At 43.0% G+C, this 18,215-nt stretch overlaps 1 long non-coding RNA gene across 1 annotated transcript; it reads left to right on the top strand.

The window, feature by feature from the left end:
• Window positions 1–11,145: 11,145 nt before the first annotated feature.
• Window positions 11,146–15,014, top strand: LOC142490868 (uncharacterized). The gene is made up of 3 exons (XR_012800119.1): window positions 11,146–11,457; window positions 14,020–14,087; window positions 14,885–15,014. It is a non-coding gene; the product is annotated as an uncharacterized LOC142490868 (long non-coding RNA).
• The last annotated feature ends 3,201 nt before the right edge of the window (window positions 15,015–18,215 follow it).

Here is an 18,215-nt window from a genome sequence, read left to right as displayed (position 1 = left end):
TCTCGGCAAGCATTGCGCCTCTGCACGCTCACACGTGTACGCAGCATGGACCCAACAATTTACTTTCATTGTTTTGATCGCGCGCTGAGCAAGCTCTCAGCCTGGACATGGCCTTACATCTCGCACATTTGTGGGAGCGGTTCTAGTTCTTTGTGCTGGCTTTGCTAAATCTGAAAGATGGATACACAAAACTTTTAGCCTTATTTAGAATGCTGTAAATCTAATTCTTAGTGAAATACAGTGGCTGAGATTGAATGTTTTCCTTATCTGGCATTAATGGCTTTGCAGTATATTTAGCCGGGGCCTATAAGCTGATGTCTCTTAGTGGCAGTGCCAGAATTCAGAACATTTGTTGAGAAAGTCAGTATATTTTTATACAGCGCCACCAATGTATGCAGCTTTTCACAAAATAGGCATTAGAATAAAACGAAATATTATACAATAAGTGCAAGAAGGAAGCACACAGCAGAATTACCTGTCCTGGAACACTTACACTGTAAGTGGTGGGTTGGGAGACTAGACTGTTGGGCAGTAGTACTCAAGGTTTTAAGGATATCCCAGCTTCAGCACAGGTGGCTCAATGTGCTGAAGCTGGGATACCCTGAAAGCCCAACCTGTTAGGGCGTCTTGAGGACTGGAGATTAGCACCACTGCTTTAGGGGAAGTGAGTGCAGTGGGTGTCCAAGAGTATTGGTAAGTCATGAGACCAATTTATTTAAATTCTTAACTTGAAGGTACTGTAGGGTTTTAGATTTGACTAAAATATGGAAAGAGAAGTGTGCTGGCTTAGTGATTTAATAATTAAGTTTATTATATATAATGCAATTGGAAAGCTTTGTTTTTCACTCTAACCATGCTGTTGCTAGTCTGCTCAATGCATGGACCACTCTATTGCGTGGCAGCTGCTTTCATAGTTGGCTTTTCCCTATAGTGGATTGTTAAGCTCACCTGTGCTGACTGCTGCATTTCTGCTTAAAATGTGGCTTAGTGGGGTCGGATTTTATTTGCAGACACACAATGAAAAAAGGACAAAGGTCATTATGTATCCACTAAATCCCGGGACCGAGGCAGAGGGACATGCAAGCAAATACCTCTTTCAGTTCATTGAGTTAGAGAGAGTCGGAGAAAGGAGGGATCAGCGTACTGTAGGTTTAGCGTAATTTGTTTCTCTTCTCTTTATCATTAGCTGAATATTTAAATGGCAAACATTGGAGTCGTGCGACTGAGCAGCAGCCAGCTCTGTTTTGCTTTGATATCATTTTGTTGTTTAATTGTGTCATCACTTTCTTTCATCTGTTCACTGCTTCCTCTGTTTTTGTGTCACTGTGAATTGTTCAGTGTTCGATCCTCACAGCTTTAAAAGCAGACGGGACATTTGACCTAGTCAATGCATTTCGAACCTGACATTCACTCTCAAAACGAGGTTTTCAAACAAACGTTCTTCTTTGTACGAAGTTGAATCTCTGGAGCTTACGTAGTATATAAAGATCACTCAATTCTTATTCCCACACACTAGTACTTTATAGCCAGTGTTGTACTGTATAGGCTAGTTCAGTGTTTCTCAACCCAGGCCCCATGTAACCCAGTTGTGCCTCAGACTAACCTTAGGGTGGTCAGACTAATCTTAAGCGGACTCCGTGGAAAAGACAAATTGTGTGTTCTTTTAGTGTAACAAGTTAAAGCAACACCCTTGCTCAGCTTACAGTTGAAGGGCGGTAAAAAGCTCTAGCAGTCATCTTTTCTCTTTATACTTTTCACTTTTCCTGTATCAACCCAAATGCTGCAATATTTTATGAACGTACTGCAGATTAAAGATTTTGCATTACATTTAAAATAACAGGAACACGGAATTTTACAATTACACGTAGAGTCAACGATAACGCTGTAATTGTGTGTAAAATTAGATTGTAATCAGATAATTATTTTCCGTTTCTATATCCGGTTCTATGTGAACTTGAAAAATGTGACAATTGATGAGATAATGGGATATTCCAGCAATTGGAAAATCTCAATAGAGGTGACCTGTAAAAAAAAAAAAAAAAGTTGAGAAATATTGTGCTACTCTATGCACATATGCGGTTGCTCAGTAGAATACATCCATTGGGATATTAGACGGCTGGTACTGTACATACAGTTCTTCAACTCTGCATTGAAACCACCCAGTGCTCTACCAGTCTCCAAGTGCAGGATGAACCATCAGCAAACTAAGCCTATCAGCTCTGTGGATCCAAGAAGAAGTTTATTAGAATATACCAGGGGTCTCAAACTCACTCCCCGAGGTCCACCAACTGGCCAGCTTTTATGGATATCCCTGCTTCAGCCCACGTGGCTCAATCAGTGGCTCAGTCGAAGACCTGTGATGAAGCAGGGATATCCATAAAAGCTGGCCTGGTGGTGGCCCTTGAGGATTGAGTTTGAGACCCCTGCCCTATAAGCAGTCAGGTAATATTTTCCTAAATATAAAAATGATTGGGTTCAGATTTTATATATGAACTGTTTTACCTGTTTGTCTTGTTAAAAAAAAAGCACACAATGGTCAATCATAGCATATTCTAGAGAAGCTATTAGGTTCTAATTGCAGAAAATAAAATGAGCACAGCTATATTAATATTAGGCTGCAACATAATTTCTCAAATTGGAGAAGTTCAAATATGTTGAGGTTCTCTTCACTAAAGTAGGCAAATAAGGGTGGGTAGCCATGGCCACGTCCAAAATGATTATCATTGTGTTGTTTCAAGAAATAGCCTACAAGGAAAAAGGGCGGATCTTAAGTGGTACCCACATGATTGTACCGTGTAGGACTTACACATGTAATGAAAGGGTTAATACAAAGCTATACATGAAGGAACATATTTATGCCAGTAACGCATCTACAGATGCATCTGATATTGTAGTATTTTAACTTTATTTTAAACTATACTATGCTTTTTAATGATTGAAGGGAATTTAGGATGGGATAGTATGGGTGTACAGTAATGTTTCTACATATTATAACAAGAATGACTGTCACAATGGACGGAACTTATCAACAATTTTATATTTTGGGGAACTAGATTGAGCACACAAGTTGAGCAAAATAAACTGACATTTATTTCCTTGATAGAAAGACACACGAAAACCTTAGAATACACTTAATAAAAACACTTACTGAAGAGGAGAACGGGATAGAATGTCCAGAAATAAAACAAAGTGCCAGAATATTGTCCTTTAAGGTGCAGTCCTGTTGCAAGGGGCGCACTTGGCCAATCCAATATGTCCTTGAATAACACAAAGTTCAATCTTCATGGTGGATGACATCGGATGCTGTTTGAGGCTTCGCGGTACATGAGCTTCCTGTTTCCCCCCGGAGTCAGAGGGCCAGCACTTCTAAGGCCTCAGCCAAGCTTCCCGCTGGCGTGCTGAGTCGTGCTGTGGCTCAGGGATAGCGGGTGCTTTCCCTGGCTTTGCGGGTGCTTTCCCTGCACGCCATCAGGGGGCGGGCCGGAGGCAGGCCAGGGGTGGGCCAGTGACGTCATGGCGCTGGTTGCCCTCATTGGCGAACCGCTCATTTGACCGGCCCTGCGCTTCAGCAAGCGCTTGAATTTCAAATTTACCTAAGACCTGCGCTTCCGCGCGCTTGCGGAAGTGTAAGCAAGCCCCGACTAAAGCCGCTCTAATTGCGGCTGTAGGGGCTCAGTGCTGAGCCGGAGCGGGCCTCAGCGCGCCTCCGCCAGCAAGCAGGTAACATGGCCGAGGCCTTATGGTAAGTAATATATTGCAAGTTTGTAAATGTCTTTTTTTACAGGTTTTTACATTGGATGTGTTTTTTTAATTATGTATTTTTGAACATTGACTGATAATATATTAATCTGTACTACTTTAGAGTACAGATCAATATATTATTAGGACAATATTTGGGGGACATTTCTGGCTTTGTATTGCTGCTGTTTTTTGCAATGTTAGTTTATTATGTGGATGTAATTGTTTGGTATTTTTCAGCTTGATTGAAATAAAATGTTTGTGATATAATGAGTGATGTATTGTGTTGACTAATGCGTTTAATGGTTGTTTCTGATATTTTTTTTAATTTTATTTCTTTGTAGTTTAATATTTCAATTAATTCATTAATGTTGTATTAATTGTTCTGATTGGTTACTGTTAGAATAATTTTTTAGTTGGTTTAGTAATTAATTGGTTTAATTGATTACTGTTTGTAATAATTCTGAGTTTGATTAATTAATTGCTTTGATTGGTTAATGGTTTAATTAATTAATCAATTGTTGTTATTGCTTGTGTTAATTGGATTAGCTGGCTACTGTTTTTATTTAATGAAGTGTGTTTTTTTGGGAGTTTTTTAATGTTTTATTATTGTGTGTTTGGTGCACAATGTATTGTATTGTGATTAGAGTGCCCATTGAGTGCTATCGAGGCTTATCATGCCCCTATTATTATATGGGTATGATGTACCACTATACTACTCAATGGGTACAGGGTGGGTATAGTCAGTCTGGGGTGGGTGGATAGGCCTCCCGGGGGGTAGCGGGGCAGGGTGGGTTACCCCCTTAATTACTATAGCGGTTATTAACCGCTACGGTGATTAAGGGGTTAGGGCCATTAGAATGTCTTTATTATGTATGTATGCTTTCTGGCAACGGAGGACATAGGGACCTGCTGTATCATGAGGAGGACCGCCAGCATATTGCTGTGGTAAGTAGAACTGTATTTATTTACTTTATTTATGCTGGTTAATGTTTAATAATGGACAAATAATCTATTATCCATATCTGGTATTAACCGCTAAGGTAATGAAGGGGTTAAGTCCACTCACAACCCCCCCCTCCCCGCAAGGCCTAAACACCCACCAATGGCCAAATACCCCCTTCACCCACAATAAGCCTGGCACGGGTGGTTAACCCCTTCAGTGCCTTAGCGGTTAGCCACTAAGGTAATGAAGTGGCTGTAAAGTCCTTTTTCCTGCATCGGATGCAGGCAGGGGGGCTCCGGTGCTGGTATTAATGTGTATCAGCTCCGGAGACCCCCGGCACCAATCCTATGCAGGAAAAAGGCCAGAATTTTTCATAGTCCCGACTTATCGCCGCGTCTCCCCACCAATCTGCCAAAATTTTGTGGCGTATTGATTTGGGGATAAAATCGCCATTTTAGGGCCGCCATAGGCGAATCACGGCTACTAGAATCGTGCATGTTTTTCATCAGTCCGAAAAGTATCAAAGCGGCTTATCGCCGCTCAGTCGGCGATTTGATTTTGGTCAAAAGATTTTTTGGCGATACAGGCCATTATCGCCCACTTATTGAGTCTTACTGAATGAGTAGCTATTTTAGCTGATAAGTGGTCGATAAGTGCCTTATCGACGCTTAGTGCATGAGGCCCTTATATGAAAAGATAAATATTTCATATAACATTTGAATATTTTTTTTGGGGGGGGATACAGAGAAAAGGATTGCACTTGGTGTACAGATGTAAATGGTATGTACTTAATTGGACTGTTTTGGTACGCATAAAAAAAGTGTAAAAGTTCATCAAAATTGTCTGTCAAGTTTAACAGTGCATAACTCCCAGAAATGTCTGTGTAGGGGTGTTCTGGTTTTCCCTCTGTACCTCCGCTGCAGGGCGCAATCACGGGAGGTGCTGTGAGGGAGCATTCAGAGGTTCCGCGGCGGCCCGATAGCACAGGGCGCCGCCATGTTGTTGGGCATTGCACAATACTCAGACGCGACCAGGAGGCACGGAGAGAGTTTGCGCATGCGCAGTGTAAGCGCGCGAATGGCTGGCCAATCACCAGGAGGCTCTGCAGTTAAACTACAATTCCCATGAGCCTCAGCAGAGCCACCTGACACCAGGGAACGAATAGTAGTGCAGGGATTGCTGGCAGGCAGGAAAGCGTGGGGGAGAGACCACGCTAGCCGGAGGAGCAAGGGGAGAGGTTGTGTGTGTGCAGGGGGTCAGTGACCCACCTGCGTAGGCCAGATTTCCCCTCAGGCCCCAGTGTCACCATAAGCTTGTGGTGCTGCAGGGACGCCCTATAGAGAGAGACACCTATCCCCTTACTGTAGTAGCAGATAGGGACACAGTGTTTGCGGAGCTGCGGTGTGTGGACAGTGGTTTGGCCTCAAGCTGCTGGACATCCCCTACTCGTGAGAGACTGCGCTGGATCGGCAGATCCTTTTTGAAGTCTGTTGCCGACTGCAGTAGCCGGAAGGTATTTAATAAGTGCACCAACACCGGTACCATCAGGCGCTGATCTCACCTTGGGGGAGGGTTCTTTGGGGACACTGGGTTGAGTGACCAAGGGACTGAGTGTATATAAAAAAATATATATATATATATATATATATATATATATATGGGACACAGTGTGGGGTGCACGCGGTGGTGGGAAGGACATTACTCACTGAGGATAGTGGCCAGGCCACTGGTGTATGATTACTGAATATCAGCTGTGCATGTACTGTGGTTATATGTGTGTTATTCTTAATCAGCGGATGCTAAGGTTTTGCGGTTACTTATTAGTTAAAGGTTACAACGTTGAGGCTTGTTATCATTATTCTTACCTAGGGGAATCTTACTTATTGGGGATCCTGGGTAAGTGGAGGCGCTGCCAAGTACATTTTGTTACCCCAGGCTCCCAGTTAGCAGAGGCCCAGATCTCGCTGAGCCAGTAGGTATATACAGCATTATTTGTCGCTCTAGATCAGCAGGAAAGAGGGCTACATGTGTCTAGAGCTTGTGTGTGTGTGGAGGTGCTGTGGTGTGCGTAACAGTAGTGTGTGTGTGTGTGTGTGTACACAGAGGGGGCGGCAGTGTGGATATAGATATCTGCAGTGTAAGCGTACAGTATATAGAGGTGGTTTCATGTATTTACCATTTTATTTTAATTAAAAAATCTATTTAACTATACAAAAGTGTCTATTATTTATGAAAAAAGTCTACATTTAGCCTATAATAGTAATAATCCCCGCAGAACAGGGCATTACTGGCCAATAATGCCCTGTTCTTCAGGGATTATTAATTATATGACTAAAACATGCGGTATTATGATTACTTTGACCAGAATCGATATTTTTAACACGTTCGTACATTTTATCGATATTTTTGGCGGTGCAACGTTAATGTAAGATTCAATAAACAGAATGCACTTTTTTGGGGGCGGTAATACCGCATTTTTAGGTTACTGCAGCTTGATGTATCTGGACCCTATTGTGATACCGTTTATGTATTAAAAATGAACAAAGAATAAAATCGCAGTCACAATATTGCAGAAGGCAATGAGCATGTACTGTAGAACACAGCATGGTTTCAGATAGAAAACAGCCTTCGTGTGGCAGGCACCCATCCCCTGTTCTTGCGTTTGACATCACTGCCGGACTGTGTCGTTATTCTGGGGGCGTAGACGGAATCCTCTGGTGTTGCAATACATTAATCATTTTTAACGCAGAAGGTGTGTTCTTTTGGCGCTTTGAACATCTGAATTCTTATGTTATTTATAGAGTGACTTAACTTTTGAGAAGTGACGACCAACTTATATTTGTGTGGGTCTCCCCATTGTGTAAAAAAATTAAATCCAATCTGAAGTCTGTGCAGCTTATACTGAAATGCATTACAGGACTTGCATGCCGAGTATTGTAATATTTTATTTTTAATATAAGTAAAGTAAGGAGATAATACAGTAACATTGGAAGAGGCTACTATATACAGTAAACCATGCAGTGGCGTAGCTAGACATTCGCGGGCCCCCGGACAAAAGACATTTCTCCCCATCCTCTCCCTGATACTCTATCTCTCCCCATCATTATCTCTCCCCCTCATCATCAATCAATCATTCTCCTCATCATCTCCCTCCCCCTCCTCATCATAATATCTCCCCCTCTTTAAGGTGACCATTTTAAAATGTAACATGCGCCCACCCATTTTTTTGCCACACACATACACACACGAAACTGGGAGATCTAGGAGTACTCTGCAGCGCCACGTGTTGCCAAGAAGCCCTGCTCTCCTCCAACCGACTACAGCTGTTGTAATGTGATCAGCCCGCGCACCACAGCCAGCATCCGCCTCTGATCTCCTCCAACCACTGCTTTAATCCTACCCGCACAAGCCTGTCCCAATCTGAAGAGAGACAAATGGGCCGACCGGGGGGGGGGAGGGGGGAGAGGAAGCCGGCCCACCAAGAGCGCAGGCCCCCGGGCTATAGATACGCCCCTAAACCCATGTGGTTCCTCTAAGTCTGATGAGTTGACTACATTCTCACTTTTAAGCTTCCAAAATCTTGCATCAGTTCAATAAAGTGGTTACAAGCTTAATACAGAGTCGGAACATGGTTTGAACAGCCAATCAGGTGGCTGTTAACCATTTTGAGGCTAAATGTGACGTCACAAGCCCTATTTAAGGCCGCGACGCCTCATTTGAGCCCAAGAAGATGACGAGACAACATCAGTTGGGATTTACCATGGGGTTTTTTTGGATTGACAGATGAAGATAGAAGATAAAGAAGATCAAGAAATGGTGACAGATGAAGATAGAAGAAGGTGATTAAAGAAAGAAAAAAGAAGAAGATTTGGGTACCTGATCCAGATCTTCATGGCGGATGGCATCGGATGCTGTTGGAGGCCTTCAAGGTACGTGAGCTTCCTGTTACCCCGGGAGTGAAGGGCCACCGCTTCTAATGGTAATATATTGAATGTTTGTAAATGTCTCTTTTTACAGGTTTCTTTATTGGATGTGTTTTTTGATTTTTTTGGGGGAGCCACATTGACTGATAATGTATTAATCTGTACCACTTTAGGGTACAGATGTATACATTATTATGACAATATTTGGGGGGCATTTGTGGCTTGGTATTGCTGTTGGTTTTTTAATTTCAATTTCTTATGTGGATGTTATTGTTTGTTTTTTTCCTGCTTAATGGTAATAAAATGTTTGCGTTGGGTGTTCGTTTGTAATTAATGTTGTATTATGTTAGCTAATGCGTTTTATGGTTATTTCAGATATTGTTTGAATTTATTTCTTTGTCTTTTAATGTTTACATTCATTAATTGTTTTGATTGGTTAGTGTTACTATTCATTTTGAGTTGGTTTAGAAATTAATTGGTTTCATTGGTTAATGGTTTAATTAATTCATTGTTGATGTTGTTACTGCTTGTATTCATTGGATTAGCTGGCTACTGTTTTTATTTACTTTATTTAGGTATGCTAATGCAGTGTTTAATAATGTTTAATAATGGGCAAATAATCTATTATCCATATCTGGATAATAGTTATTTTGCATATTATTGTACTGTATGTGTTAGGGGGGTGTATTTAGTTAGAAATAATGTTTAGTATTTTTGTAGGCACAACATTGGTACCGCAGGCCCGTGGGGACCCCGGGACGGCCGTGGGGTCAGCCGGGGACACCCGTGCGACCCCCAGCCTCCCTCGGGGTCAGCCGGGGACACCCGCTGGCCTGTTGTATGGGTGTTGCGAATGCAAAAATGTAAAGCAAGAAATTTTTCAAAATCCAGCTTTTTTTGCGTCTACCTTGAGCTGACGTGTTCTGTTGAACGCAACTTTCGCGTACGCTAAGGTTACGTAGCTTAGTGCATCCCATTTAAGGGCAGAATTTAAAGCAAACAGAGTAACGAACGAGCAAAGTTGGACTTAGAAAAGTTTCCTGAAAAAAAGTCAGTTTTAGAGCGCAAAGTGCCTGTTTGCGCGGCTTAGTGCATCGTGTTCAGCGCGACATCACGTTCTAAGAGCACTTTGCGCTCTAAAAACGACGTAATGGAGCTTACTGCATGACCCCCATAGTCCTCAATTTAAAATGTGAGGAAACAGATTAATTCATGGGCATTGTCATCTACTTCAAACAACTAAAAAGTCATTAGGGATGTCCAGAGTATAAGAAATAAATCTGACTTCAGAAAGTATAGCTAGCCCCGTTTCCCAAAGCGACTGCCTCTCTGCAGAAAGAACATTTATATTAGCTACTCCAATTTTAATTGAAACACATCTTGATCGAAGAATCACATTTTTTTTTCTCTTCAAACCTGTGCAAGACGTAACCTGAATGTAGCAAGTACAATAGCTTTCAAAGATGAAATACACGGTTAGGCTCACTGCTTTGGAACGTGCATCACTTTATAACTTTTTTTTTAAACTTATCTCCTTTAAAGCTTAAACAATCCATGTTCTTTGAGGGCTAGGACAACTGCTTCCACCTTTGCACGTCACCTAGGGTTGTTGTATAAATCCAACTATCGCTGTCAGAACGTGCCACTGAGAGAATATGGAAGTTATTCCCACATCCAAAAAGAGGGGATCACTGCTGGACAACGTGATGCTGTGTGCCCACTCACAGGATTCAAGCAACAGGCTGCACAAGACCAAAGTTCAGCAGCTGGGTATTTTTCCTTATGGGTGCTGTTACTCCTTTTATTTTGCCAATACACTGTATTAGCTCCATTATCAAAGCCTTGATCTTTGTAATCTTTTATGCCGATGCCAGGCTCATTTAATTGTGAAAGCAACATTTTCATCTCCTCATCAGTCTTCTGGGAAAAGTCGAAGAATTCAATGAACCTCTCTACTGAGTGACCCAAACTTGTATTACTGCTGTGTGAACGTGTCACAGAACAGGGACATGATGTTCTGTGTGCACAACCTCCGGCCTGGCATTACATAGAAAAATACATTTATCTTCCCTTCGTCTAGAGCATGCTTTCCGCAAATTCATTTTGGGCTTCCCAAGATACGTAACAAATCTGAAGTCTTCCTGAATCGTGGCTGTTCTACACTTTTTTGAAATGTTCACACAGCCTATTTTCGACTGGTTTTAACTGATTGGCCGGCAAAGCCGGCCAATCAGAGGAACAAACTTACTCGTTGGTGATCCAACGAGTAAAAAGAAAAACCGGTGAAACTAAAATATAAAATAAAACTTGTCAAAGTGCACTGTAAAATAAATAAAGTGCACTAAATTAGGGAGGTGAGTTTCAATAAATCCAAATTAGGGGATACAAAGCAGAGCACTCCATCTACAGCCCACTGGGAGGCAAATTCTGACACCGTCCCAGTGGACTCAGCATGAGCATACTCTGCCCGGATAATGTTCACACAGCAAAGGATCAGTATACAACAACACTAACGCAATGTCTATTGTGTCCATTTCCATTCCTTTGTGAACTCTCTCTCTCTTTGGATGCCAAATTCCTTGGTACTAAAAACATTGTTACAGTACATCGGGTGATTGTTCAAGGCAGCACGTTTCTCAGCTTCTCTTTGTACTCTTCCTTGTACACGCCAGTGTCCCTATTGTGTACTACGATAGACTTCGGAAGATGTCTCGAACTCCCAAACTTTGCTGTGCGGGCTGCTCCTTTCCAGTGTTGGTGGTCTGAAGTTTATGCCACATGGTTTTTGAGAGATGAAATCCTTCTTGCATGCAGAGAAAATTGCCAGGTTTGCTACTGTCAGAAGAAAAAGTAAGACAGGTCACAAGATACAACAAATGTTTGCCAGCTCTCCATACAAACCAGTTTCATATACTGTACATTTCTCACGACTATTAGATCTTTTTGCATATGAAAGAAATTCGGAAAATTAACGTTCAGAATGATTTCCCGTCATTATTTTTCAGTCTTTGATCCACAGAGCACTATCCTTTCTCTGTCTTTGCCTTTCAATGTGTCTAGTCTCATAGCTGGATCCTTTAGCGCAATATTGTTTTCTAAAATTTGAGTCTACTTATCTTTTTCGTTGTGTGATATAGGTTTGCGTTCTAGGAAAGGGGTGCGCATACTTTTCAGTCTGCGCCCCCCTGCCTGCTCTATGCTCGTACCCCCTCCTTGCCTTGTCTCTGGCGTCAAAAGATGCTACGTCGCCGAAGACAAGGTAAGGGAAGTTGCAGAGGCCTCACGCGATCACCCTGCATTTAATTTAAATGCCTTGGTGGAAGAGCCTGGGGCCTCTGTGGCATCTGTAACCCCTACCCCCACCCCCCGGAAAATGTTGCGCCCCCCTGTTCTAGGATTCACCGGAACATAAGCCTAGATACATCAAACTGTGTATTAGGGAAAACCTGTGTATTAACGTAAAAAAATGCATTATTTGTGTGGCCCATGCATGTATGTGTAACCCATTGTGGGTTTTCAATATGCTAAAAGCTTTGCTAAAATTCCTGACATCTGACTTTATTGTGGTTATATTTATATGTCCATGATTTATGATTTGTTACTCTAATGCAGAGATGCAGAGTTTAATACAGGTGTGGGCAGCTCCAGTCCTCAATGGTCACCAACAGGTCAGATTTTCAGGATATCCCAGCTTCAGCACAGGAGGTGCAGTCGAAGACTGAGCCACCTGTGCTTAACAGGGATATACTGAAAACCTGACCTGTTGGTATCTCTTGAGGACTAGAGTTAACCACCCCTGGTTTAGTTTGCTGCGCTGTGCAGCTTCTGCAGTGATAACCAGTGAATGCAGACAGAGACTTAAATATAACCTCAGGGAAACGTATTGTTTGTACTTGTACAAAATCCAGCATAACATGGCAGGCCAGCTGTGAGGTCAGCATAGCACCTTCTTACTCTTTCCTAAAACGGACATGCTCAGTGGGCCTGAAGTCATGAACAAAGATTCACAGGTACAGATGTAGCACCTGCGAGAACATGTTAGTCCCGCCCGCTTGGTGCACACAGCTAATTGTCTGCTGCCACTGGCGCGTTGTGTGCCCCGCTGCAACACGCCAGCGGGAGTTTAATGTCCGCCTACATCTGTATCTGCTCCGATAGGGAGACAGATTCTGTTAGAAGATACTTACTTTCATCTGCTGGTTATTGGTAAGCTCCAAGTGTGACCATTTTAGTTTCCTGGAGGTCATCAATTGGCTCATACAACTAAATAAATGACCAGGTGGAGGCACTGAAGCGAAAATTTGAAATACACAGAAGTACAAGCCGTAGGGCTGAATCATACTTAACCCCTAGTTTAAGGAACTCAGGACCATCCAGCTATAACAGGGTGACCCACTTGGCAAGGTACTGTACGTCACTGCTGAGTATCCCATATTAAGCGGAGTGGCATTATAATACCACAAATAATTACCACCTGCTACAGGCAGGCATTAGCTTAGCGTTATAACTTATACATACACACCATAATCTTTCTGATGCTATCTACAATGCAGCCCTTTGGGATTATGGTGGTAAGTGGCATCTGAAGTGACACACACCTGGATGAATACGGGGGGATAGAGAGAAGTAGTGGGAGAGAGAGACTCAGACAGAGGGATGGAAATACAGGCTGTGAATGGCAGAGAATGGCAGAAGGAGATGTATAAGGCCCAGGGTATTTAGAGAGAAATACCCTAGCAGGGCTCAGTGAGGAGAAGGTGATACAGAAGTACAGTTTGAGTAGTAATGCAATTATGGCTTTGTATGAAAAGCTATGGGGAGACTTACTGTAGATCCCCCGAGTGACCGGACTTATGCCATGCCTGGTTTAGTCTTACTTACTATGCTCATTACATTTATTTTGCCTAATTTCCAGTCTGTTTTGGCTGCTTTTAGAAAATTAACACAACCCACCTTCTTGCGCTGATGCACATCATTTCATAATGAGAGGACACAGGGGCAGGACATAAAGTTAGTGTTTTAGCATATAGTGGCTCTACCAAACGTGATGTGTGAAACAGATTACACACGTTGTGCTTGCACCACCATTCATAAGGTAGGAGATATTTTGCAGCCACAGACATCACTCCCTTAATGTGGGAGGTGGCGCGTGATACATATCTGACTGTAGTGGAGGGGTTTTCGGGATCCTGGTACGACTCCCATATCCTGCGTCAGTCTTCTGTTTGATTATTTTGATTCAGGCAGAATGACGGGTGGAAGGCTATTGTTTAAGGCTACAAAAACAACAATTACAAAGTCATAGGGACAAGCAAAGTATTGTGTTGCAATCCCCTCTGCTAGTGTGCAACAACATAATATTCATGGATTTGCATTGCTTACTAATGTGAATGTTTTTTTTCTTTCTATTAGGTGACGCAGGATATGGAATCGGGCTTTGGCCCTCAGTGCTGTGTTTACAGGCTCTGTGGTTCTAAACCGTTAAGTATAATTGTTAATGCTTGCTTATTAATTCCCTACAGAATATTGTTGAAGAGTGCTTGAACTTTATTTTCTTCGGTGTGTTCAAGGTATGCAGACAATATACTACTATAGTTTTTCCCACATGTACATTTTCCTCCTTACCTTACCTTCAGGGCTCTCCACTCATCTGCATCTTCCCTACATATCGGCTTTCTCGCTATGCCCCTGCTCGTCTCCTTTCCACCCCTTTCACCTTTACTTCTCTCTCTTACCTTAAACCTTTTTCCCTCACTGCCCCTTACCTGTGGAACTCCCTCATACTTGGTATACGCCAAGCACCCTCTCTCCCCACTAAGACAAACCTAAAAACTCACCTTTTTAATGATGCATCCCAACAGCCTGCACTCACAGGTACTGTCCCAAACCCACAGTCACTCCTACCAACCATTGTGCCCAGGCACTGACATCTACTGCACTTATTCCCTCATCTGATGTCTCTGTTTCCCATCATACCCCTTAGATTGTAAGCTCACCGGGGCAGGGATTTCCTTTTCTGTTGTCTGATCTTATTGTACTATAATTCCCTATACTGTATTGCCTCTCTTCTAAAGCGCCAAGTACTACTATGGGTGCTATATAAAGATATACATAAATGTATACATGTAAATTAATCATTTGATAAATGCATACTTGTACCACTTATCCATTTGGATTGCAGAGGACAATGCAACATATTGCTCTGAAGTTCAATGTTGCACTCAATGGCATTTTAATAATTTAATATTAATAATTGTAATTTTTTTCTTCTAAACAGACTTATTTTGCCTCATGGGTGTATTTCTCAATACTATTGTTGCTTTTGAAAGTCTTTTCAACGGCTTTACCAAGCACTTTTCAATTGAATACAGTAAGTATACTGTTTTGTGAGTTCACTTTACTAGGCCTACATTAAACTCTATTGTACACAATATGCTTGGAAAGGCATCGCTCATCTATTTTTTGCTATATCCTGGATTATGTTAACTGTTTCGCATACATATAGTGTATTCCCAAATGGAACACATTCGCAGTGTATAGTTTATCCAGTCCTGCTTTACCATTTGCATTTCATGTGCTTTAATCTATTAGTATAATGCATTAAGAGCTCCAGAATCGGTGCAGTGGATCCGGATAACACTGTAAAGTTGTAATAATTTAGCTGCGATAAAGATACATTCAAATAAAACACATTTCTACACACAGTACAATCACATTGCGCACTTACCTTGTCTCAAAGTAGCTATAAAATTAGGGTGAATCCGGTGCAGGCTACAGATGTAGTAAAACTCACTGTCTCCGGTGCCCCTGTCCAAAAAGAAAAAAAGTCAGCGGCACTGGAGACTGTGTCTGCCACAGCGATCATGACACCGAATATAGTTAGTCTTGCTACATCTGTACCTCACTAATTACTTGCAGGGGTGTGACTTACACTATACTGGAGTGTTCTTTAACACAAACTCAGCTGACCACTCCTCTACTCACCACTGCAATGACCACCACCACTCCCTCTGCTACTCACACTCCCTCCACTAACTTTCACTCTCTCACAACAATCACACACCCTCACAATAATACACAGTTTAATGCCACACAGACAATTGACAAACTACAGAAAACCATACAAAATTAATCACATGAGCACAGACCAAGACAACAACAAGCACAAGACAACCCATTCACATATTGCAAAAAACACTCAAACTCCTTAGGCCTAACAGCACAGCCAGCGTGTTTGCAGAAAACACGTATTTACGTAGGTTAGCACATGAGAACGCATTGCTTGCTTTTACTACGTTTTCCTGGTACTGCGATGTTAATTGTAATATTTAATGGGATTTTTCTTCAAGATCGCGCAGCTATTCTGACTATGGAAATGTTGATACATACATCCATATTTGCACATTTAGAACTGGCGTTTCTTCTGTTTTACCAGCTGCGATAATTACAACGATTTAATGGAGTTTGATGTATCTAGGCCATAGTGTCTCTATGCTGAATTGATTCACCAAAGAATTGTGACTGCTTCCACTTGCCTGTCTCCACTCAAGGGTAATTAATTAGCTGTACCCACGGTAGTCTTCTATCAGAACACTCTTATCGACCTGCTATTGAGCTCATATTCCACCTATCCTATTTTTTACTTTTGCTGATGCGATTGCTACCTGCCCTTATAACAGACTCCCGTTAACCATTTGTCTGCCAATCCTTTCCTGCACCAGCTATCACTCGTCTATGTGAAAAAAAGCACTATTGTATGAAACAAATAAGATTATATGCTGAAGAGAAGAAGATTATGGAACGCTGAAATAAAATAACTTATCAAGTATCATGTCAAGCTAACTGAAATAAAACCCTCACATTTAACAATAAAAAAAATGTTCTCTGCAGAATTCTGTAAATCTATTTTCTGGAGAACTACTGAGAACATTACATTGGCATTAATTGCTATCATTTTTCTACATTCCTCATTTCCTGTCCTTTTTCTGTGCATTAAAAAAAACTTTGCTAGTAGTCTGTCATTCTGGCAACTTTCCTAGACAAATTTATTAGGAGAAAATGGAGAGAATTTAGTGCTCGTTGATGGACCTAAAGCGAGAATACAGAATGAATGAACTAGAGGAAGTGACACTCCAGATGACTTGTTTAGGCTTAACGTATTAGCAAACGCAGTTAGAGCACCAGGCTGTGGATGTTAATTTAATCACCGGGGACCCCATGCTCCCCAAGATACTTACATCATATCTAATTAAAAGGTCCAGCGTCACATGAGCCAGTAGGAAGCCGCAAGGAGTGATTTCATTGCTTCCTATTGGTCCATGGGTCTTTAAAACAGACATTTGCCGGGACTGCTACTGGCAACCCCTTTAGAGGCAAGTATCTTGGGAAGCAGGTTGTCCTCCCCAAAAAACAAGTAATGCTAGTGTAGCCCCTGTCCCCGGCGGCTCCTAGAGACCCCCCTCCTTTGTGGCAGCGCGGTCGCGGGTGCCGCCGGAGCCAGCGACGTACCCGCCGGCTGCTTACAAAGGTGGGGGCCGGAGCAGGGAGCGGTTCGAGCCTTAGGAGGCTCAGCGGTGCACCCGGCTAGCGGGGGGCCGCCATGGTGATTGCGCGCGCATGCGGCGTGATCGCGCATGCGTGGATGAGGCCAGGGAGTTGCAGCGGCCATTGAGGAGTTGCGCATGCGCAGTCGCGCACGCGGCCCCAATGTAGGGATAGCCTCCACGGGACTACAATTCCCAGGAGGCTAAGGGGGGAAGGTACCAGGTGCCCCAGAGTAGCCAATAGGGCTAGAGGATTGCCCTGCAGGAATATAGATACGCCAGTTGGCGCCAGGAGAAGCTAGGGGAAGGAGGTAGGGTGCAGGAGTCAGTGACTCCCTGCACTAGGCCAGCAGCCCCCAAGGCCCCAGCTAGCCCTGAGCCACCCAGTAGTGTGAGTTGTGTCAGGGACAAGCCCCAGGTTAAGGAACCTGCCCCTTATTATCCAGAATCAGGCCCCAGGTTAGGGACCCAGCAGACGCTGCACGTCCATCCAGAGGTTTGGGCTCAGACCTTCGCCGTTGCTGCAGCAGCCATCTGGGTGGGATCGCCCCAGACGGTAGTTCCTGTACAGACGGTAGTTCCTGTACAGGTAGTTCCTGTATTATGCTGACATCAGGATCCTTTGTGAAGTTCCTTGGCAGGCCCGAGCACCGGAGTGCCTGGCAGGTAATCAACAAGTGCACCAACGAGTCATATCATATTCACACGGGACATAGTGGCTGCGCAGTCACACATATCTATCTCACTTGAGGGTGGGGTAATACTGTGTGGGGTTACTGGACACTGGGTGGGATCATCCGGTGGAGGTGGAGGTAGTGTCCTGCGAGACGCAGGGGTTAGTGTTTCCTCTAGGGAGGGACACCTGTTGATATACTAGCCTATGCTAGTTCAGTAAAGTCATTCGTTTGTTACACAGGCTGTGTGTGTGTGAAGTGATATACAATTGTCCTGCGAGGAACCACTCCCCCCCTGATGGGAGCCATCGCAGGTGGAGGCGCTGCACCAAGTACGAGGTTATTCATATTGTCACACGTGCCCCCGGCTCTCCGTGGTGGAGGCTTAGGC

Source organism: Ascaphus truei, chromosome 3, assembly GCF_040206685.1.
Source record: "Ascaphus truei isolate aAscTru1 chromosome 3, aAscTru1.hap1, whole genome shotgun sequence".
NCBI lineage: Eukaryota > Metazoa > Chordata > Amphibia > Anura > Ascaphidae > Ascaphus > Ascaphus truei.
The sequence above is the reverse complement of the archived record's forward strand: the minus strand, read 5'-3'. Positions and strand labels throughout refer to the sequence as shown.